The sequence below is a fragment of the Schistocerca cancellata genome, chromosome 7 (genome assembly GCF_023864275.1).
Source record: "Schistocerca cancellata isolate TAMUIC-IGC-003103 chromosome 7, iqSchCanc2.1, whole genome shotgun sequence".
Taxonomy (NCBI): Eukaryota; Metazoa; Arthropoda; class Insecta; order Orthoptera; family Acrididae; genus Schistocerca; species Schistocerca cancellata.
The window spans coordinates 454,440,431-454,465,016 of NC_064632.1; the positions used below are offsets into that span (position 1 = coordinate 454,440,431).

General features: G+C 44.6%; 1 protein-coding gene across 1 annotated transcript in view; it reads right to left on the reverse strand.

Moving 5' to 3' along the window:
• Positions 1–24,586, reverse strand: part of LOC126092189 (hemicentin-2-like) — an 862,093-nt gene that overhangs the window by 502,196 nt on the left and 335,311 nt on the right. The gene's annotated exons all lie outside the window — the stretch shown is intronic.

A 24,586-nucleotide genomic window follows, 5' to 3' on the forward strand; every position in this document is an offset into this window, starting at 1 on the left:
ATTCGTTGTGCGAAAGTGTTATTAATGTCAACAGCACCGAGAATCTCGTTACACATTGCCACACGTTTGAATTTGTCATCAGGAGCAGAGCTTGTAACAGTTGTGCGGATTCATAACCAACCGACGTCTCAAAACACGTCAAATTGTTGTCGTAAGCACTTGTAGCTCCCGGCTGGCACGACGAGTTGATTTTGAAGCACTACGTTTGAAAGCAGTTTGAATTAGTACGACATTTTCTTCAAGAACACGAGGGCGGGCAGGACTCTTTCCTTTACATACACATCCGGTATCTAGAAACTGTCGATACCATCTGCGAATGTTCCATCCATTCGGAGGATCAGTTTGGTACCTCAGCCTGAAACGTCTTTGCACTGTAATCACAGATTTGCACTTTGCAAACTCGAGAATACAAAATGATTTCTGCTGCGGAGTAGCCATTTTGAACATATGACGTTTAACAAGCAAAACAGAAGGCAACTGACATCTAAAAAACTAAAATTCTTCCGAACAGGCCATGAAGGTCCAACCGTACCGACCGGCCGCTGTTTCATCCTCAGCTCATAGGCGTCACTGGATGCGGATATGGAGGGGCGTGTGGTCAGCACACCGCTCTCGCGGCCGAATGTCAGTTTCCGAGACCGGAGCCTCTACTTCTGAGTCAAGTAACTCCTTAGTTTGACTCACTAGGACTGAGTGCACCCCGTTTGCCAACAGCGCTAGGCAGACCAGATCGTCACCCATCCAAGTGTTTGCCCAGCCCGACTGCATTTAACTTCGGTGATCTGACTGGAATCGCTGCTACCACTCTGGCCAGGCCGTTGGCTCAACTGACATCTTGCGGCTATTAATATAAAGTGGACTATGCATTCGTTTCTCCAATAGCCGAGCCGAGGCGCAGCGATTGATAGTTAGGACAAAATAATACTTTGTAATACGTTTATTCTTTTTGAAACTCCCTGTATTATGTGTGGGGTCTTGCCCACTAGTCTCGTATAGAGGGCCTAAAGGATGCTGAGTTTTCGGAATGCTATACAACAATTCAAGCAAATATCATTAGTAATTTTATTTCAGTAAAGCAGATTGACAAAACTTTGAGCAAGCCGCAGTGGCCGATCGGTTCTAGGTGCTTCAGTCCGGAACCGCGCGACTGCTGCGGTCGCAGGTTCGAATCCTGCCTATGGCATGGATGTGTGTGATGTCCTTAGGTTAGTTACGTTTACGTAGTTCTAAGTACTATGGGACTGATGACCTCAGATGTTAATTCCCATAGTGCTCAGAGCCATTTGAACTATTTGAACTTAACTTTGAAATAACAATGGTGTCGCATGCGAGGGGTGACAGGCAACATAAATCCACGTCCTCTGCAATATATAATGTTTAATCAAGTTTGACTCACAGTTTACGGATCACAAATAACTATTCTCGTAGCGCTCTCTGCTAGGCCGTGCTAATACTCTGCGAATACTGTCCACTAATGTCCGTCGAGGCTGGCAGGAGCGACACTTAGAATCACTTTGGCTGGATGCCGCTCCTATGGTGGTGACTTCTTGCTCTTCACGCTACTGGCTGACGTCGTTTCACAGCCTTCTCTCCTTTTGCGTTCATCACCTTCGTTCTGCTTGTGGTTACGCCAGAAGATTATGGAAGTACAGATACCAAATCTAATAAATGTGAGAGGTAGTATACGACTGACTTGGCGTAGATATTACTAGTGAATCTGATTTGCTTGTATCGTGCCTCTTACTGTTTCGGCCGGCCGGAGTGGTCAAGCGGTTCTAGGCGCTACAGTCTGGAACCGCGCGACCGCTACGGTCGCAGGTTCGAATCCTGCCTCGGGCATGGATGTGTGTGATGTCCTTAGGTTAGTTAGGTTTAAGTAGTTCTAAGTTCTAGGGGACTGATGACCTCAGAAGTTAAGTCCCATAGTACTCAGAGCCATTTGAACCATTTTTTTCTTACTGTATCCTCTTTCCCGAAGTAGTGTTCCACTTTCGCTGCAAATTCGATTCCATCGAGAATCGCTGTCCAGTCCGAAACGGGACTCATCTGTGGAAAGAGCATTACCCACAGTTCGACCATCTAGGTGCCATGTTGACGACCCCACGCTACAAGTTCCCTTGTGTGGAGACGCGTCAAAGGTATAAATACAGCATGTCTCTGACAATAAAGGCTATTCTACCTAAGCCTTATGTGCACCTTTTGCCTCGATACAAAGCATCCAGAGAGATGCCAATTGCCGTACAGTACTAAGGCGGTACCGTAGTGCCCTTGCATCCGAATAGTGGTCCTCTTTTTCTGGTGTTACACGTGGTGGGCTCTCCCTCGGTCTTCGGGATAAAGGTTCCGCCTCTAAAAACTGTCACCACATCCGAGAAACAACAGAGCGGTTCAAATTAAGCCTTGCGGCCACATCATTTTGCCACTGTCCTCCTTCCGTTCTTCCCATGGCCCTCCACCGCAGATAGTCTGGTAGGCTAGTAGTCTGTACCATAGTGTACCGTCTGTGATTGCGTCTACAGCAATTGTGGATGTAGGACTATCCTGCAAACACTCTTCCGCTTCAGGGATGCCGTGACGTCATCATTGGCGTGGTTGTCCGTCGACAGCCATCTTCCCTGCAGAACACGATCGTACGGATATCTGTTGACAGTTTGTATGATTATATCGTGAATTAGAGACAGGACGAGGATATTGCGGTTTGTTGCTTCAATTTTTGAGATCAGTGTATTTGTCCAAAATGAATGGAAGCATAGATACTGGAGGACTTAATGTCAACTACTTTTGTACTGCACAAGACGAAATCCTTTTTATATTTGCTAATGTTGTGTAAACAATATAATATATTGATATAGTAACTAGACCGATCTGTGAATATAAATAAATGTCCATAATAAATATTTCACTACATGTGAATTTGCTCGTATATGAAACTTCCTGGCAGATTAAAACTGTGTGCCGGCCAGAGACTCGATTTCGGGACCTTTGCCTATTGCGAGGAAGTATTCAACCGACTGTTCAACCCAAGCACGATTGACAGCACGTCCGCACAGCTGCACTTCGGCCATTATCTCCTCTGCTACCTGTCTGTCGTGCCAGGGGTAGCTCAATGAAGGCAGTCTGCCTTCGTCGGCAGAGCAGTGCGGATGGGACTCCTTACGTCCTCGCCGCGGAGCGCGCTTTCGAGATGTTTACGCGCTACAACGGATTTCGACCATGTGAGCGTCTTTCGAAGAAAATGACAAATTCACATCGGGAATCGACGACGAAATTCAGTTTCTCGAATTGATATGCATGTCCCAAACCGCTTTAAGTAAAACGACATTTTCTAGACTTTGCGAAGATTCCTCCTACCTGTGTTATTGCAATCCACCTCACACATGTGAGCAGCGTGGTGTACCTTAAATTATTAACTGATGCTTCATGCGACGCGATTTTAGGGAAGACGAGAGACGGGCTCAAACTCCGACATTCAGACGCCGACATTGGTCCAGTGAGTGCTGATCATGTGGGTGTCGGACTCAGAACGATCTACACATTCGATTACCCGTTCGAAGTGCCAGAGGATGGCGTAGAGGCTGTACTCAGACCCCAAGGAACGACCCACAGCCACGTCGCAAGGAAGTGGGCACAGTTCACCTCCTTTTGCTGTATTGGATGGAGGGCGGCAGGTACACGTTGAACGCCGTATGCGTGGTGTGTCCTACCTCAACATCAGGACATGAAGAGTGATTATGATATGTGACACTCAGCCAAAGACCTGCTCGGGCTGCAGAGTAGAGGGCCAAGTTCGCTCATAGCGTCTTCAGCGACGGATTGTCAAGCTCTGACAAACGGATCTGATGCCTTACACCACACTGACATTTTTACCTGTATGTACCAGCGCTGCAGACGGATGCATGACTTTCTAATGAGGCTTCCACAAGGTTTTCACTCGCAGAGGATGCCCCTGCTCCGAATAGGTACGCTGGCATGCGACACAGCGGCACTTCCCATCCGTCGGCAAATTGAGATTGTGAAGAGTCTTCACTTGTCCTGTGCTCCGTCGATGAATTAATTGTGTTATGTTCATCACCTTGCGTTTGTTGACGACTATTGGTAAGGCTTTCATAGTCTGCTCTTCTGAATCCCACAGCGGAACCGAGATTACGCCATCCTGCAGTGTCCGGCAAATAATACAAGCTTCGTAACAATACCCACCTAAGGTGTAAACAAAATTCATCTGAACATTTACAATGCCAATGGACTTTCTCCTTGCATAACTTGTGTACAAGTCTACCCTGATCAGGAGACCTCACTACCCGTGAGGCCATTTTCTCGGATGGTCTTCGGCTGTGCGTCTGAGGTATGACTTCTGAGGTTCTAATAATTGTACCACAATGGTCTATAAAGACCTTGCCTAAAGTCAAAATACCTGTTTGCACACCTTATACCATTTGGCATAAATACATATTCTCTACAAGCGTCCCTAAATCATCCAAATTAGGCTTATAATGCCACAATTCTTCCAACACAATAACAGCTGCAGAATAATTAATCTTGTTGCCGTAAAATGTTATAGCAAGTTCATCAATCCTCTGCTGGTTGTTAGGAACAAGGAAGGCAAGGCGTAGGTCGTCCGGGTAATTTCGGATATGGTCCCAGATGGCATAAAAAAATTCCAACGCAGACATTAGCTGTAAACAAATACCTTTATTCAGAAAGTAACATTACCTTACGTCATACAAAACGTCATATATACTCTATTCCTTACAACAAATGTAACATATTTTACTTCACTCTGAACATTATCGTTTTTCTCAGGTTCATCACCAGCAATTTGAAGTCCAATATGCATGCGTCTGACCAGCCACAGGATCATTCGTAGACAGCAATGTCAAGACGAAACGACAAGGGCAGCTGACGCCTAACACACTTCATACCCCATTGGTTCTAGGTGGCGGGAAAGCCCCATGGGAATTTTAAAGTTGATGCGATGGTTGTGCCACAGACGCCATTGTGCCTGGACGTCGAAACTCAATCCTGATACTGAGACGCACTCATGGAATCAGCGGTTCCCAAAGAGACATAAGACCACCACCAACACGTCAGCGACGCAGTCGCGAGCTTATGCGATCTCTCACACCACCACGATAAACTTTCAATGGACGCCTCCAAGCCGGATTTTGACGTGTGTCCTTCCGCTGGTAAGGCAGCAGATTCGCTCTCCTTGAACGTGCAGCCGTTGACTGTTGACCAAAGCAACAAACGACGCCAGGAGTCATGTGAAGTATCCCGACAGCCACCATGTCCTCTGAGGACGTTACCATCCATTCGATGCTATGGGAGGAAGATATTGTCCCATAATGTTTGGCCGAGGAAGGATAGGATACTGTTGCCTCAGTGTCACAGGAACTTTAGAATGTGTTGTGTTGTGATGTGGTGGCCGAGCACTTCCCCTGTTGTTATGAACGTCCCACTGTCTGCATACTGGCTGCAAGCTTTCAAGGTAGCCTCCATACAGCTCAGCATGATCAGCACACATACCAAACTACAACTGCTGCGCGATACGCTTAGGATGCCGGACGCGGATGCTGGTCTACTGCAGGAAATTCGGTTGGAGATCTTCCCAGACTTCTGCCGATTAATTGCTTACGTCACTTCTAGTGCAACTGCAGGCAGATAAAAGCTGCTCTTGTGCGAGACGGAACAGACGTACCTAATGCGATATACTTAGCATCAGCATGGGTGTTCGAATTGTTGATGTCTACGCCCCTCGTGGGACACATAAAAGGTGAGACAGGTCACTGTTTTATGCAGAAGAACTTACACTTCTCTTGTTGGGCCACTATAACCACATCGTTAATGGCGGTGACTTTAATAGTGTGCCGTCACACACAGACCAACGTAACCATACTCCGTTTCCAGAGCAGTACAACACTTGTGTCTTGCTGATACTTGGGAGGTTGTTCATACTGACCACCCCGGCCTTACTTATGTGACCAATCACATCGCCAGCAGATTCGATGGCATCTACGTCTCATCTGACCTTACGAAAGTGATTCAAGCAGCAAAATGCTAGTCCACGGCTTTCAAATGGTTCAAATGGCTCTGAGCACTATGGGACTTAACATCTGAGGTCATCATTCCCCTAGAACTTAGAACTACTTAAACCTAACTAACCGAAGGACATCACACACATCCATGCCCGAGGCAGGATTCGAGCCTGGGTTCCAGACTGAAGCGCCTAGAACCGCTCTGCCACACTGGCCGACTCCACGACTTTCTCAGACCAAATTATATATGACTGCACGGTCAATCTCCAGCAGCGGAGTGTTGGAGAGGTCAGGGGTTGTGGAAACCGAATGTGGCACTCCTACAGGAACAGGAATGTAGGCTACTCATAGCGAGTATGCGGGCCCCTTGTGAACGCCTATAGAACGACACCCATCGTGGCTTCAGTGGTTTCTCGAATGCATCAAACGTCTTTACGATGTCCGCTGATCCGTTGCACTTCTCTGCGAACTTACGTCGCTCCCACCATCCACCAGTCATCAGAAAGAGATCCATCTTGCCAAAGCGAAGATTCTCACCCGCCATTGACTTGAAACTGTTGCGGAGCGAACGATACTCTACGACAAGATTTGTGAAGAACTTCCATCCATGCACCACCTTATCTCCGAACGACGACAAAGATGACGAAAATTTGTACACACTCAGAATGTCGCGGATGGTAACAAGGTGACAAACCAGGAGGACATTGCCCACGCATTCGTCGACCACTATCACTATTATATCAGGAGGTGCATCACGATGATACACCTTGGCAGCAGTCCTTCCAGAGGCTCACTAGTACACTTGGCGTTGCAGCGTCGACATCCCTTTTGGAGGAGATCACGAGCGATGATGTTGTGGAAGCCCTTGCCAAGGGGGGCAGTTAATAGATCACTAGGACCAGAAGGTTTTCCATTTGTATTCTACCAGACGTAAGCATCTTAGAGCCTTCTTGTGGACAGAGATGTACCAAGAATTGCTGTCATTAGCGGTGTCCATTCTTCTGACATTCGTGAAACGTGTCGCTGTTGCCGTACCCAAACAAGCTGGAAGCACACGGAGTGAGCATTACTGCCGGATCATCTTCCTCAAATGTGATTTCAAGATCTTCATCAGCATTTTGGCGACGAGAGGTAAGCGAATATTGCACCAAGTTATTCAATAGCAACAAACTTGTTTGGAGGGGGGGGGGGGAGGCGTAAGTGTAATTTCTGGACAGCCCTTAGTGACTATTGAGATGCGATCGCTTTTGCATCGGCTTGTACATTGGATGGTGCCGTGGTAGAGTGGATTTTGTTTGAGAATTTGATAAAATGAGCCAGTCTCTCCCGGCTGACATGATGAATCGCATGGCCGTCCCAGCTGACGTTACCTGCGTGATCTTGCGCATTCCCTGTGTGCCTCGGCTAGGGTGGACAAACACATCCCCATTTTACGTTCGGTCCGATGGCGCTGTCTTATCTTAACTATCCTGAGTGCAATAGCGACAGAGCAGCTTCTATGTGGAGGACTGAAAGAACATCTTTTGGGGATTACGCTTAGAGGACACACATTCCAAAGCCGCGCTTACGTGGATGATATAGTCGCCCATTCTGACAAAGAAAACTCGCCATCGCAGACCCTCCGATTTAGTGGTAAGATGGCCCAGTGGATAACCCGTCAAAACTGAATACAGCTCGAGAATGGAAACAGAACTGTAGAAAGAAAAGCAAAATAAAAGCAGTGAACTGTCCAAGTTCAATAAGTGCAATATCAGGAGCTATTGAACATCCGCAGCGTCGTGGTTAAGAGGTCATGGTGTTATAAACCTGACGGTCCATGTTCAAAACTCTCTCGTGCCAAATGTAATTGTTTTTTTTTTCAGACAACGTTATGAACTGTCCGTCCACTCATTGAAAAGTTTGTTCTCTTTCTGTAGTTCTGCTGTAGTCTCGCCAGTTGTCGAACTACAAATTGGTTATAGAATATGAGTCATGTGGTAAGAAAACGCTACTGTCGCAAGTAAACGTGATGAACACTGAGACCTGCCGAGATAGCATACAGAACCATATAGACATATCACAGAAATGAAAACAACAAATAAATGTGTTTAAACTATGTTACAATAAAGAAATTCAAGAGTCAAAACTTCCATGAAGGAACGAAACTTCAAAAACGTAAAAAACAAATGTTTTGACGGAACAGAGACTCTACGTGACTGTGAAACGGTTGCATTCATTTGTTGCAGCAATGCGACAAACTATTATGTTTTCATCATTTCCTTGGGAGTGATCAGTTCACATCCATACGAACACCTAAATCGGACAAGGAGGCATATCTCACTAACATATGTCGTGTATAACACACCAGATATGTTTTCCGGTGGAAGATTCGGGTGACTTGTCGCCTTGTCATCAAACGTTTGTGGCTCCCATTCGAAAGCCACTTCCTTTCGGCTGCTAATAGAGTAGTTGCTTTTCTTCACAGTTTAGTACACCTCCTTCCTGTTTTCATGTTTGGTCTGTGTTCAGTTTTTAACGGGCTGTTCACTAGGCCCTCTTATCATTAAATCTGAGGGGGTGCGAAATGGAGTTTCCCTTGTGAATGGGCAATTTGGATGGCGCTAGAATGGGACGAGTAGGATGGGAATGTGGCAGCAGTAGCGTGAACATGGTCAAGTCTTGTGCCATGGGTACTGGTGAAGGGCTATGGGAGGGGAGTGTGGTCCCACTGCGGACGCTGGACTCACGTGAGTGTTTGGGCATCATATTAACGACAGACGTCCGCCGTACGACAGCTATGAATTACACTGAAGCTACAAAGAAATTCGTATAGACATGCGTAATAAAATACAGAGAACTGTAAACAGGCAGAATGCGGCACTATGTTCGGAAATGTCTATATAAGACAGCAATTGTCTGGCTCAGATATTAGATCGGTTACTGCTGCTACAATGGCAGGTTATAAAGATTTAAGTGAGTCTGAACCTGGTGTTATAGTCGATGCACGAGTGATAGGACACAGCATCTCCGAGATAGCGATTTTTAGTACGACCATTTCACGAACGTACCGTTAATATCTGGAAAACGATAAAACACCAAATCTGTGACATCTCTACTGCCGGATAATGATCCTGCAACAACGGGACCAACGACGACTGAACAGAATCTTTCAACAGTGACAGAAATGCAACACTTATGCAAATTGCTGCAGATTTCAATGCTAGGCCATCAACAAGTGTCAGCGTGTGAACCATTCAAGGAAATACATTCGATAAGAGCTTTCGGAGTGGAAGGCTCATTCGTGTACCTTATATGACTTCACGACACAAAGCTTTACGTCTTGCCTGGGCCCGTCAACACCGACATTAAACTGTTGATGACAGGAAACATGTTGCCTGATCAGTCGAGTCTCGTTTCAAATTCTAACGAGCGGATGGAGTACGCGGGTATGAAGATAGCCTCATGAATCCACCGACACTGCATGTCAGCAGGGGACTGTTCTGGCTGTTGGAGACTCTTTAATGGTATGAGGCGTGTTCACTTGGAGTGATATGGGACCCCTGATATGTCTAGATACGACTCTGACAGGTGACACATACGTAAGCTTACTGTCTGTCCGTTGTGCATTCCGACGGACTTGGGAAATTCCAGCTGGACAATGCGAGACCCCACATGTCCAGAATTGCTACAGAGTGGCGCCAGGAACACTTTTCTGAGTTTAGACACTTCCGATGGCCAGCAAACTCTCCATACATGAACATTATTGCTCATGTATGGGGTGCCTTGCAACATGCTATTCAGAAGAGATCTCCACCACTCGTACTCTTACGGATTTATGGACAGCCCTGCATGATTCGTGGAATCACTTCACTGCAGTACTACTTCAGACATTAGCCGAGTCATTGGCATGTGGTGTTTCGGCACTTCTGCGTGCTCGCGGGGGGCCCTACACGATATTAGGAAGGGAATCCAAGATCACCTCTTCTGAGCTTTAGATGTGGTCCAAAGGGTCGCCTTCATCAACACCCACATGACGTCCCGGATACTTCTCTTGGCACAGATCTTACACATGACTCCAGTGATGGCATAGCCGATCCTGACGACTTTGGTTACTTTGTTAGTAATAACCTCTCTTCAAGATACGATATGGTGTACTCACCCTGCCCCTCGCATCGGAGAACTGGGAGTTAACAATGTTCGAGTTCGTCCAGCGGCCCTTCACTTCAATACCTTGATAAAGAATTGGAGCCGCTGTTGATACAGCATAACTGGTCTCCTTATTGATGAACTGGCGCCTCCGTCCTGCTTGCCCCTAGCTGCAGCCACACACATCTCGCCTGCGCTCTCTCAAATCAAAACATGCTCTCCCGGTTATACCTATGTGCGCACGATTCTCCCCTGTACCATGGCTCCTACGGATCGTGATGTATGCGGCCAGCTGAGGAAGAATCATTCTCAGAATGTAGTTTGAAACGACCACCCACGAGTGGCGTGCCTGCGGTGTGGCGAGCGATCGAGAAAAGATATTTTACGATGGAGATGTGTCTCATCCGGCCCCACGTCACCAACGAAAAGTTTTCGACAAGACGAAGAGTACATAACATTGCTCTATCTGACTCCTCAATGTGCATTCTAATTCAGAAGATGCTGGCTTTAGATCTCCAAGTGTCGCCCCACATGATCGAGCCCGGAATGCTGCTTTGCCCAGTTATGTTACCAATCAAAGACAAATGTAATTAAGTGGATCGAAGAAATTTCTATGTACTACCTTTGTCGGGACGATCTCAAAGAGGCGCTTTGCTCTTGGACTTACAGGAACAACACGATCAGTTACAATACATTTCCAGATATCGTTAATTACTTAAACATTCATTCAGTGATCACCCCGCAGCTGGGCAGTACTGGGAAAGAGAAGTGGATTTTGGTTGGAAATGGACAACTGAACAGACATACCCGAGTTCCACTGTGGAGACCTGAGAGCGTTTATTTTCTGATGTTGGCTAGTAAAATGTAGTGTTTTCACAAGAGGATTGCGGAACACTATAGTTTGGTCATGGAAGATTCTCTGGTTCGAATCTTCTTAACAGCAAATAGTTCATTTTCTTATTTTCATTCAAATCGTGTATTTTTCTCAAATGGAATTTATACTAAATACATACAGGACCATTGCTTTAAAATAAAAAAGAGATTAAAAAAACTGAATAAATAAGTCGGTAAAGCACTTGAAAAAAGTGGTTAGGGATGCCGCTAGCGTAATGCGAAAAAAAAATAAAAATCAATTTGGAACACCTGCCCACGAAAGGCGAAGTCCCGAGTTCTAGTCTCGATCCGGTACATAGTTTTAATCTGTTAGGAAGTTCCATGTCGGCTCATATTCCGCTGCAGGATGAAATAAAACATTCTGGTAACATCCTCCAGGCTGTCGCAAGCATTATCCTTTCCTCCAGGGGTGCCAGTCTTTCACGTTTCTCAAGAGGATTAGTGTGAAGCCGTGGAGGTAAGATGTGATGTGAGGTACTGACGGAAATATCACTGTGAGGAGGGCTTGTGCGTCGTGCTTGGGAAGTTAAGCCGGTAGAGCCCTAGCTTCTAAAATCCACAGGTCCCGATTTCGAATCGCGGTTCGTCAGAAAGTTTAAATCTGACAGAAAGTATACTGAACTAATGTCCTTTCTGGTACAGACGTTACATTTTATTATCGAGCATATTAATACTCCCAGTTCCTCGGTAGCCACGATTCCACTATACGTATACGATTTCCATATTTTTGAAGTCATGAGGAAAAACAGTCGTAGACGTCGATTTGCTCCGGATTATGTGTTGTAGTCCTGGAAACAATCATGGTTGCGTGAGCAACAACAAAAATTTTTCCATGAAGGCACTGACAATCTTCTGTCACAGGGATGAATTTGTTAACGGTTAAGTCGATTAAGTTTGCTGTTATAAACGTTTTAATTGCGTTTCTTTTATCTGTCTTGTTTTCATTTCGATGCCTCTTACAAGTGTGTTAGAAACTTATAATTTTGCAGGTACGTTCAGTGGCGTATGTGGAGAGTGTCGGATAACTGCGTTGAAAATAGCACAAGTAGTGAATAAAAACTGCGTTGTTGTTGTTGAAGTTTTGCTGTGAAAACAGCGAAACATGTAACTACAAACGTTCTTCCTTTCATTACTTTCTACGTATTTTCAGAGAGAAAATATTTCGAAATGCTTCGAAATTAAGTGTAAAGTGTTCTGTAAGTGGCTACTCGCTCTCATTCTGAATGAATATAGTCTGGTTAACTAGCGCCGTTAGCAACAATGCCTCAAGACATACAAACAGCTACTAACTGTTGTATTTGACTTATTGTGTTAAACCTTCACCATGAGATTATACCTCCTAATGAATCAACTATGATGCCAATTTAAAGTTTTACAATTAGGTCTACAAATATACGAAGTACTGAAAATCAAATTGTTGTTGTCCTTAGAATCCGGAAGACGGGCAACCTGCAACTAGGAATTATTCTCCCTTATACGTGTGTGCCCGTTTTAGCCGTTTATTTATATACAGGGTTTGGACAAAAATGTCTAAATACCAAAAACACAACACATTACCAAGCCTAATACGGTTAAGGGAAACTGACTGTATGCAACATAGCTTCAGTCGTCTCGGGATGAGTATATTCAAGTCCTGTACGGTTTTCAGCGTTAGCTTATACAATAGCTCTTACAAAGTAGTTCCAAGTCCAGGTAGTGATGATGGAGGTAGTTAATGATCATGCACCATTACAAAGCGAACGACGTTAGCCGACCGAGGAGGCCGAGCGGTTCTGGGCGCTACAGTCTGGAACAGCGCCACCGCTACGGTCGCAGGCTCGAATCCTGCCTCGGGCATGGATGTGTGTGATGTCCTTAGGTTAGTTAGGTTTAAGTAGTTCTACGTTCTATGGGACTCATGACCTTAGAAGTTAAGTCCTATGGTGCTCAGAGCCACAAAGCGAATGACAAAAGCTCGATAATGTTGAGATCTGGGTACTGTAGTGGCCAGGGAAGGCGCGACAATTCGTCGCACTCAGAGCTACTCCTGGATGATGCGAGCTTGTGAACAGTCGTCTTGGAACACAGAACAAACATTGTACAGAGGAATGAATCTGATCTTCCAAGCTGGTCACATAACGCTTGGCAGTTACGAGGCCTTGCAAGATAAATATGGGGCCCACGGAATACGGCGATATGTCTGGCCAATTCTTTGCCGGATCACCGCCATGTTTTACTATTGTGACGTAATCTCGATCAGCAGTTGGAAATAGTGTGAAACTGGACTCATCCGAGCAAAACCAGTGCTCTATAGCCCAGGTGTTGTGGCTTTCCCGCCACATTTCCTTGTTACCGGCATTTGAAACGGTGATGAGTTGTCTCAAAATCCCAGCTCGCCCTCATATTCCCAGCTTACGGAGTTCCCTTCATGTTGTTTTGGCGCTTACAGGGTTCAATTGGGCGGCATTCAGTCCTGCAGTGATTTTTGCAGCTGTCGTCCTGCAATTTTTAGTCACAATCCTCTTCAGTGACCGTCTGTCACGATCACTCAACACACAGTTTCGTCAGATTTGTGACTTAGTGGATGATGCTTTTCCACCGTCAGTATATGCTGTATGAATCTTCGATAAGGTACCTCTTGATACAACCAACACTTCAGCTACCTTGGTTACGGAAGCAGCCACCATACGAGCATCAGCATTTTGTCCACTTTCAAATTCACTTAGCTCCGACATCATTACACTCACGACTACACAGAAACTGTTCTGACCACGGTCTCGACTTCCAGCATATAGGGAATGTTGCACAGGTGCCGATCATGGTCATACAGAACATTGCCGCATGAAGATTTGGCTAACATTTGCAATCACGCTGAAGCATGCATTTCTTGAGGTGGTACCAACCACTGTACATACTCAGTACTAAAACTGGTAACATAAGTTTCTTGTAACCTTTCTGTTCTAGAAGCATTTATTTTAGAAATCCTATTTCGTTTAAAAACCACCTTTCCATGTCCAAACTACACCCCAATTTATTTTATTTGTTGTTCATTCAGTACACTGCTTTCTACAGTTCTAAATACTGTATGCGATTCAGTTTCATTATTAATGAGTAGTATTATCTCTTCAGTATGCTATAACTTGGTTCAATTATAGCTGATTTTCAGGTCATCTGTCGTGCTTGCTCTTAACACTGTTCATTCACTGTCGAAGTACAAAAAGCAATAAAATGGAACCATACAGTGTCAAGGCAAACGAGGATACATCACGTAAATACATCTAGCACGTATAACATTTTCTTTACCAGTTTAACCCTTCAGTTGCCAAATGATTTATCACGCATACCAATCAAATGGTTCTGAGCACTATGGGACTTAACTTCTGAGGTCATCAGTCCCCTAGAACTTTAACCTAACTAACCGAAAGACATCACACACATCCATGCCCGAGGCAGGATTCGAACCTGCGACCGTAGCGGTCTCGCGGCTCTATACGGTAGCGCCTAGAACCCGTCGGCCACTCTGGCCGGCGCATACCAATCAAATACATGTCTGGATATACTGCTTGGAAATACTGATACAAATCTACGCATTTTATTTTGTATTTCGAAGTCCACCATGAGTTATCGGTTGGTAAATACTGATACCAATGAATCAAGAGCACAAAATCTTTGCTGAAAATGTTTTAAAAATCTCTAGTAAGTTAGCAATGTCAGTACGGCCTTAGAAGACAGACATACCGAAAGGACTGATGTTCTTAATCAGATTTAGACGATGCCTCAAAGTCCAAATCTGCAGGTACTTCACCAGCAGTTAGTTTCAGGGCTTTAGTGAAATGCTTCTTCAGGCAAAACGTTCGACATTGTATTACCCAGAGTATCATTATTTACTCTAGTAGTGTATCAATCTGCAGGAAGTCAGAGCGACACTCATAATTCTAAACACCAACGAAAAACAGGTACATAGTGTGCTTATTACATTCAAGTTTGCGCATGAAATGTTTTCGGCATGTTGAACACATTGAGTAAACATCCTCCATGTGCACTACAATCTATTTGTTTACATGTATGATGCTGAATAGAATGCTTACAAACCACTCCCGTACGGATTTTATACTTTAAATTATAGGAAACGCTAGTGGGAATTGAATGGCCTCATGGGCCATCGGAATATATTCATATCAATTACCAATTGTTCGCTGATGTCTCAGGCCTAACGAGTATAAAACATAAAAATTGGTATTCATAGACTCATCAGATAGTATTGTTGCTATAATCAGGAATAACATCATAAATATATTACCGGTCTACGGTTCATAGACACAACACTGATACATATACACTCCTGGAAATTGAAATAAGAACACCGTGAATTCATTGTCCCAGGAAGGGAAACTTTATTGGCACATTCCTGGGGTCAGATACATCACATGATCACACTGACAGAACCACAGGCACATAGACACAGGCAACAGAGCATGCACAATGTCGGCACTAGTACAGTGTATATCCACCTTTCGCAGCAATGTAGGCTGCTATTCTCCCATGGAGACGATCGTAGAGATGCTGGATGTAGTCCTGTGGAACGGCTTGCCATGCCATTTCCACCTGGCGCCTCAGTTGGACCAGCGTTCGTGCTGGACGTGCAGACCGCGTGAGACGACGCTTCATCCAGTCCCAAACATGCTCAATGGGGGACAGATCCGGAGATCTTGCTGGCCAGGGTAGTTGACTTACACCTTCTAGAGCACGTTGGGTGGCACGGGATACATGCGGACGTGCATTGTCCGTTTGGAACAGCAAGTTCCCTTGCCGGTCTAGGAATGGTAGAACGATGGGTTCGATGACGGATTGGATGTACCGTGCACTATTCAGTGTCCCCTCGACGATCACCAATGGTGTACGGCCAGTGTAGGAGATCGCTCCCCACACCATGATGCCGGGTGTTGGCCCTGTGTGCCTCGGTCGTGTGCAGTCCTGATTGTGGCGCTCACCTGCACGGCGCCAAACACGCATACGACCATCATTGGCACCAAGGCAGAAGCGACTCTCATCGCTGAAGACGACACGTCTCCATTCGTCCCTCCATTCACGCCTGTCGCGACACCACTGGAGGCGGGCTGCACGATGTTGGGGCGTGAGAGGAAGACGGCCTAACGGTGTGCGGGACTGTAGCCCAGCTTCATGGAGACGGTTGCGAATGGTCCTCGCCGATACCCCAGGAGCAACAGTGTCCCTAATTTGCTGGGAAGTGGCGGTGCGGTCCCCTACGGCACTGCGTAGGATCCTACGGTCTTGGCGTGCATCCGTGCGTCGCTGCGGTCCGGTCCCAGGTCGACAGGCACGTGCCCCTTCCGCCGACCACTGGCGACAACATCGATGTACTGTGGAGACCTCACGCGCCACGTGTTGAGCAATTCGGCGGTACGTCCACCCGGCCTCCCGCATGCCCACTATACGCCCTCGCTCAAAGTCCGTCAACTGCACATGCGGTTCACGTCCACGCTGTCGCGGCATGCTACCAGTGTTAAAGACTGCGATGGAGCTCCGTATGCCACGGCAAACTGGCTGACACTGACGGCGGCGGTGCACAAATGCTGCGCAGCTAGCGCCATTCGACGGCCAACACCGCGGTTCCTGGTGAGTCCGCTGTGCCGTGCGTGTGATCATTGCTTGTACAGCCCTCTCGCAGTGTCCGGAGCAAGTATGGTGGGTCTGACACACCGGTGTCAATGTGTTCTTTTTTCCATTTCCAGGAGTGTATTTCTGTTACCAAGGGCCAAGTTGTAGATGAACAGTATATGGGAAATTATATTTATTGATAATGATTATACCACTGTCCAGGAAGTGCATAAGAAATGCAGAATTCCGGCGGAAATCACAAGTCTGTTGACATACAATCCTAGTGAACGTTGAAGCCCAAGTTCCAATACAGCATTCGGATTCTAAGTCCAGCGTGCAGCCAAATCAACATCGATCAGCAGGTCCACCGCAGAGTAGCGCTCCCGAGCTGTGAAGTAGAACATGTAGTACGATGAGAACTGGCTTGTAGACGTCAGGAGTGACGTTAAATAAGGCTCCATAAATAATGGAGCCGGCGGCTGGGATCACTGTATATTCTCGACGGCCAGTCGATGAGTGTTATGGGTGGCCAATCGCTGTGGTTTGAGCTCGCGCGCGAAAGCGGCCTGCGATTTTAGCAGTGGGCCGAGCACGGTGAAGTGCGGCTAACGATGTGTTTCTGGGCCGCGCGTAATGGAGCGACCCTCTGCTCCGTGTGAAGCTTTAATAATGGTGGTACCACAATTGTGAATATTTTAATACCTATAATATGGGTTGTTGGTAGTAACTCCATGTGTTGTTGTGTTGTTACGGTTTTCAGTCCTAAAACTGGATGATGTAGCTCTCCGTGTGTCCTACCCTGTGCAAGCCTCTTTATCTCTGAGTAAACACTGGAACCTACGTACTTCTGAATCTGCTTACTGTATTCATTTCTTGGTCTCCCTCTACGATTCTTGCACCCATGGTTTCCTCCAGTACGAAGTTCGTGACCTCTCGAAGCCTCAGAATATGTCCTACCAACCGGTCCCCTCTTCTGGTTGGTTGTATCACAAATTTCTTTTCTCCCAAATTCTATTGACTACCTTCCCATTAGTTTTCCGATCTAAACTGCTTCTGTAGAACCACATCTCAAAAGCTTCTATTCTCTTCTCGCGTAAATTGTTTATTGTCAATGTTTCACTTACATACGTAGTTCTGGTCTATACAAACACTTTCAGAAACGACTACCTGACACTTAAATCTGTATCGATGTTAACAGATTTCTCTTCTTCAGAAATACTTTTCTTGCCATTGCCAGTCTACATTTTCATCCTCCCAACTTACACCTTCATCAGTTATTTTTCTTCCCAAATAGCAAAACCATCTACTACTTTAAGTGTCTCATTTCCTAATGTAATTCCCGCAGCATCACCTGATTTAATTGTACTACATTCCATTATCTTCGTTTGGTTTTGTTGATGTTCTCTCCCCCCTCATGGACCATGGACCTCGCCGTTGGTGGGGAGGCTTGCGTGCCTCAACGATACGGACAGTCGTACCGTAGGTGCAACCACAACGGAGGGGTATCTGTTGAGAGGCTAGACAAACGTGTGGTTCCTGAAGAGGGGCAGCAGCCTTCTCAATAGTTGCAGGGTCAACAGTCTGTATGATTGAGGGATCTGACCCTGTAATACTAACCAAAACGGCCTTGCTGTTGTGGCACTGCGAACGGCTGAAAGCAAGGGGAAACTACAGCCGTAATTTTTCCCGAGGGCATGCAGCTTTACTGTATGATTAAATGATGATGGCGTCCTCTTGCGTAAAATATTCCGAAGGTAAAATAATCCCCCATTCGTATCTCCGGGCGGGGACTCAAGAGGACGTCGTTATCAAGAGAAAGAAAACGCGTTCTACGAATCGGAGCGTGGAATGTCATATCCCTTAGTTGGGCAGGTAGGTTAGAAAATTTAAAAAAGGAAATGGATAGGTTAAAGTTAGATATAGTGTGAATTAGTGACTCTCGGTGGCAGGAGGAACAAGTCTTTTGGTCAGGTGAATACAGGGTTATAAATACGAAATCAAATAGGGGCATTGCAGCAGTAGGTTTAATAATGAAGAAAAAAGTAGGAGTGCGAGTAAGCTACTACTAACAGCATAGTGAATGCATTATTGTACCCAAGATAGACACGAAGCCCACGCCTACTACAGTAGTACAGGTTTATATGCCAACTAGCTCTGCAGATGATGAAGAAATTGATGAAATGTATGATGAGATAAAAGAAATTATTCAGGTAGTGAAGGGAGACGAAAATTTAATAGTCATGGGTGACAGGATTTCGACAGTAGGAAAAGAAAGAGAAGGAAACGTAGTAGGTGAATATGGATTGGAGCTAAGAAGTGAAAGAGGAAGCCGTCTGGTAGAGCATAACTTAATCATACCTAACACTTGGTTCAAGAATCATGAAAGAAGGCTGTATATATGGAAGAACCCTGGAGATACTAAAAGGTTTCAGATAGATTATATAATGGTAAGACAGAGATTTAGGAACCATATTTTAAATTGTAAGACATTTCGAGGGCAGATGTCGACTCTGACCACAATTTATTGGTAATGAACTGTAGATTAAAACTGAAGAAACTGCAAAAAGGTGGGAATTTAAGGAGATGGGACCTGGATAAACTGAATGAACCAGAGGTTGTACAAAGTTTCAGGGAGAGCATAAGGGAACAATTGACAGGAATGGGGGAAAGAAATACAGTAGAAGAAGAATGGGTAGCTTTGAGGAATGAAATAGTGAAGGCAGCAGAAGATCAAGTAGGTAAAGAGACAAGGGCTAGTAGAAATCTTTGGGTAACAGAAGAGATACTGAATTTAATTGATGAAGGGAGAAAATACAAAAATGCCGTAAGTGAAGCAGGCAAAAGGGAATACCAACGTCTCAAAAATCAGATCGACAAGAAGTGCAAAATGGCTAATCAGGGATGGCTAGAGGACAAATGTAAGGATGTAGAGGCTTATTTCACTAGGGATAAGATAGAAACTGCCTACAGGAACATTAAAGAGACCTTTGGAGAAAAGAGAACCACTCATATGAATATCAAGAACTCAGATGGAAACCCAGTTCTAAGCAAAGAAGGGAAAGCAGAAACGTGGTAGGAGTATATAGAGGGTCTACACACGGGCGATGTTCCTGAGGACAATGTTATGGAAATGGAAGAATAGGTAGCTGAAGATGAAATGGCAGATATGATACTGCGTGAAGAGTTTGACAGAGCACTGAAAGACCTAAGTCGAAACAAGGCCCCGGGAGCAGACAATATTCCATTAGAACTACTCACAGCCTTGGGAGGGCCAGGCCTAACAAAGCTCTACCATCTGGTGAGCAAGATGTATGAGACAGGCGAAATACCCTCAAACTTCAAGAAGAATATAGTAATTCCAATCCCAAAGAAAGCAGGTGTTGACAGATGTGAAAATTACCGAACTATCAGTTTAATAAGTCACAGCTGTAAAATACTAACCCGAATTCTTTACAGACGAATGGAAAAACTGGAAGAAGCTGACCTCGGGGAAGATCAGTTTGGATTCCGTAGAAATGTTGGAACACGTGAGGCAATACCGACCCTACGACTTATCGTAGAAGCTAGATTAAGAAAAGGCAAACCTACGTTTCTTGCGTTTGTAGACTTAGAGAAAGATTTTGAAAATGTTGACTGGAATACTCTCTTGCAAATTCTGAAGGGAGCGAAAGTCTATTTACAATTAGATCAGAAACCAGATGGCAGTTATAACAGTCGATTGACATGAAAGGGAAGCAGTGGTTGCAAGGGAGTGAGACAGGTTTGTAGCCTCTCCCCGATCCTATTCAATCTGTATATTCAGCAAGCAGTAAAGGAAACAAAAGAAAAGTTCGGAGTTGGAATTAAAATCCATGGAGAAGAAATAAAAACTTTGAGGTGTGCCGATGACATTGTAATTCTGTCAGAGACAGCAAAGGACTTGGGAGAGCAGCTGAACGGAATGGACAGTGTCTTGAAAGGAGGGTATAAGATGATAATCAACAAAAGCTTAACGAGGATAATGGAATGAATTCGAATTAAATCGGGTGATGGTGAGGGGATTAGATTAGGAAATGAGACACTTAAAGCAGTAAAGGAGTTTTGCTATTTGGGGGGCAAAATAACTGATAATGGTCGAAGTAGAGAGGATATAAAATGTAGACTCGCAATGGCAAGGAAAGCGTTTCTGAAGAAGAGAAATTCGTTAACATCGAGTATTGATTTAAGTGTCAGGAAGTCGTTTCTGAAAGTATTTGTATGGAATCCTGGCCATGTATGGAGTGAAACATGGGCAATAAACGGTTTAGACAAGAAGCTTTCGAAATGTGGTGCTACAGAAGAATTCTGAAGATTAGATGGGTAGACCACATAACTAATGAGGAAGTATTGAATAGAAATGGGGAGAAGAGGAGTTTGTCGCACAACTTGACTAGAAGAAGGGATCGGTTGGTAGGACATGTTCTGAGGCATCAAGGGATCGCAAATTTGGTACTGGAGGGCAGTGTGGAGGGTAAAAATAGTAGAGGGAGACCAAGAGATGAATACACTAAGCAGATTCAGAAGGATGTATGTTGCAGTAGGTACTGGGAGATGAAGAAGCTTGCACAAGATAGAGTAGCATGGAGAGCTGCATCAAACCATTCTCAGGACTGAAGACCACAACAACAACAACAACGATCTTCATCTTGTATCTTCCTTTCAAGACACTCTCCATTTTATTCAACTGCTCATCCAAGTCCTATTACAATGTCATCGGCAAACGTCAAAGGTTTTATCTCTTCTCCCTGGATTTTTAATTCCTACTCCAAATTTTTCTTCTGTTTCATTTAGTGCTTGCACAATACACAGATTGAATCACATCGTGTGTAGGCTACAACCCTGTCTCACTCCCTTCTCAAAGACTACTCTCCTTTCGTGCCCCTCGACTCATATAAGTGCCATCTGGCTTTTGTACTTTTTTTTTTTATTAATTTGTGGTAAGAGCCTATGTGACGAGACTGCTGAGGTCATCGGTCCCTAAGCTTAGACACTAATTAATCTAACTTAAACTAACTTACCATAACGAGAACACACACACACACACACACCCATGCCTGAGGGAGGACAGAGGGAGCCGCGCGGACCGTGCAAGGCGCCCGAGACCGCTCGGCTACCCCGCGCGGCTACAAATTGTAAATAGCCTTTCGCTGCCTATATATTACCCCTGCCACCTTCAGAATTTGAAAAAAGAATTCCAGTCAACATTGTCAAAAGATTTCTCTAAGTATACAAATGCTATAAACATAAATTTATCTTTCCTTGACCTATCTTCTGTGTGAAGTGGTAAGGTCAGTATTGCCTCGCGTGTTCCTACATTTCTCCGGAATCCAAACCGATTTTTCTGAGGTCGCGTTCTAACACTTCTTCCTTTCGTCTGTAAACTATTCGTGTTTGTATTTTGCTAGCGTGACTTACTAAACTGATAGTTCTGTAATTTTCACACCTATTAGCTCCTACTTTCTTTGGAATTGGAACTAGTATATTCTTCTTGAAGTCTGCCAGTATTTCGCCTGTGTCATACATCTCGCTCGCCAGATGGAAGAGTTTTGTCATGGCTGGCTCTCCCAGTGCTATTAATAGCTATAACGCAGTTTTGTCTACTTGACAGGCAGTGTTTAGGCTTACGTCTATCAGTGCTTTCTGAAATTCTTCACGCAATACAATATCTCCCTTCTCATCTTCATCTACGTTCTATTCTATTTCTACTATGTTGCCTCAGCTACATCTCCCTTGTATAGACACCCTGTATACTCCTTCCAGCTTTCTGCTTTCCCTTCTTTGCATAGCACTGGTTTTCCATCTGAGCTGCTTTCTTCTAACTTTCATTAATTTTCCTGTGGTCAGTATCTGTCTTACCTCTAGTGATATGTGCATCTACATCCTTACATTGGTCCTCTAGTCATACCTGCTTTGTCATTTTGCACTTACTTACGATGTTATTTTTTAGACGTTTCGCCTATCCCATTTATTGCATTTTTATGCTTGCTCGTTTCATTGATTAATTTCAATATCTCTTGTGTTACGCAAGGATTTCTACCAACCCATGTCTTTTTACGTGCTTCTACTCTAGTCCTTTCCTCTATTTATTGTCAGGCGTTCGCTAATGCTGCCTTTGGAAGTCTCTACAACCTCTGGTTCTTGCAACTAATCCGGTCCCATCACCTTAAATGCCTGGATTTCTTCAATTTTGAACTGCAGTTCATAACCAATAAATAGTTGTCCGAGTCCATACCTGACCATGGAAATGTCTCACAATTTAAAATCTGGTTCCGAAATCTCAGTGTTACCATTATATAATCAGTCTGAAACTTTCCAGCGTTTCAGGATCGCTTCCACGTAGACAAAATTCTTTCACGATTCTTAAACCAAGTTCTACCTATGATTAAATATGCTCTGAGCAAAGTTCGACTACATGACTTCGTTCCTTTCCTCCAGTCCGTATTCACCTACTACTTCTCCCTCACTTCCTTTTTCTGATATCAATGACTATTCAGTTTTCGTTTCCGTTAACTATCTGAATAATTTACTTTATCTCATCATACATTTCCTCGTTCTTCTCCTCGTCTGCTGAGCTAGTTGGCATATAAACTAGTACTACTGTGGTGGGTGTTTGATACGCGTCTATCTTGTCTACGGTAATGTGTTCACTATGTTGTTTATAGTAGCTTACCCGTGTTCCTGTTTTGTTGTGCATTATTAAAACTACTCCTGCATTATTCCTATTTGATGTTTTTTATTTATAACACTGTATTCACCTGACCCAAAGTGCAGTTCCTCCTGTCACCGAACTTCACTAATTCCCACTCTATCTGTTATTAACCTATCAATTTTCTTTTTTATAAGTTCTAACCTATCTTTCCGCTTAAGGGATCTGATATTCCACGCTCCGATTAATATAACGCCAGTTCTTTTCTCCTGGTAACGAAATCCTCCTGAGTTGTTCCCCCCCGGAGATCCGAATGGGGGTCTATTTTACTTCCAGATTATTTTACCTAAAACGATGCTGTCATGATTTAACCATACAGCAGAGCTGCACGCTCTCGATAAATATTACGGCTATAGTTTCCTCTTGTTTTCAGCCGTTTTCAGTACCAGCACAGCAAGGTCGTCTTGATTAATGTTACAGGACTAATTCAGTCAATCATCCACACTGTTGGCCCTGCAACTATTGAAAAGGCTACTGCCTCTCTTCAGCAACCATACTTCGATGCGGTTGTGCCAGCAATACGGCTATCTGTATCGTTGAGGCACGCAAGCCTCCCTATGAACCGCAAGGTCCATGGTTCATGAGGTGGAGAAACCCTACACATAATAGAAAATGCACACAGACACACACACACACACACTCACACACACAAACACACACACACACACACACACATATACCTACATACGTACATCCTTTTTTTTATAGTAACTCCATACATATTATAAAAAGGATGCGCGTGCGTGTGTGTGCGTGTGCGTGTGTGTGTGTGTGTGTGTGTGTGTGTGTGTGTGTGTGTGTGTGTGTGTATGTGAATGTGTGAGTGTGTGTACGTTTCACATCTCCTCCTCAACTTAACTTGGTATGGATACTCGTTACTATCAGGCAAAATCATTGTTCAGATTAGAAACACCTATCAGTCATAGTTCAGGAGATATAACGTTAAAAACGATGGCATGCATAAATTGGTGCATTGTGCAAGACTTTTAAATGTTTTACTCTGTTGCTACAAACTCTATTCGTATTACATTTTGTAGACTATATCCATATATTCCGCTGAATGTATGGCATGGCAATTCTGTACTATTTCGCTACTGGTCGATAAAATGTAGATTCATACAACTGTAGGTCCAAACTCTTACGATAAACGTGCACTTACGCAGTGTATCATCCGTATGGACCGCAACTTTCACAGTGGCCTTAGGACTCACAT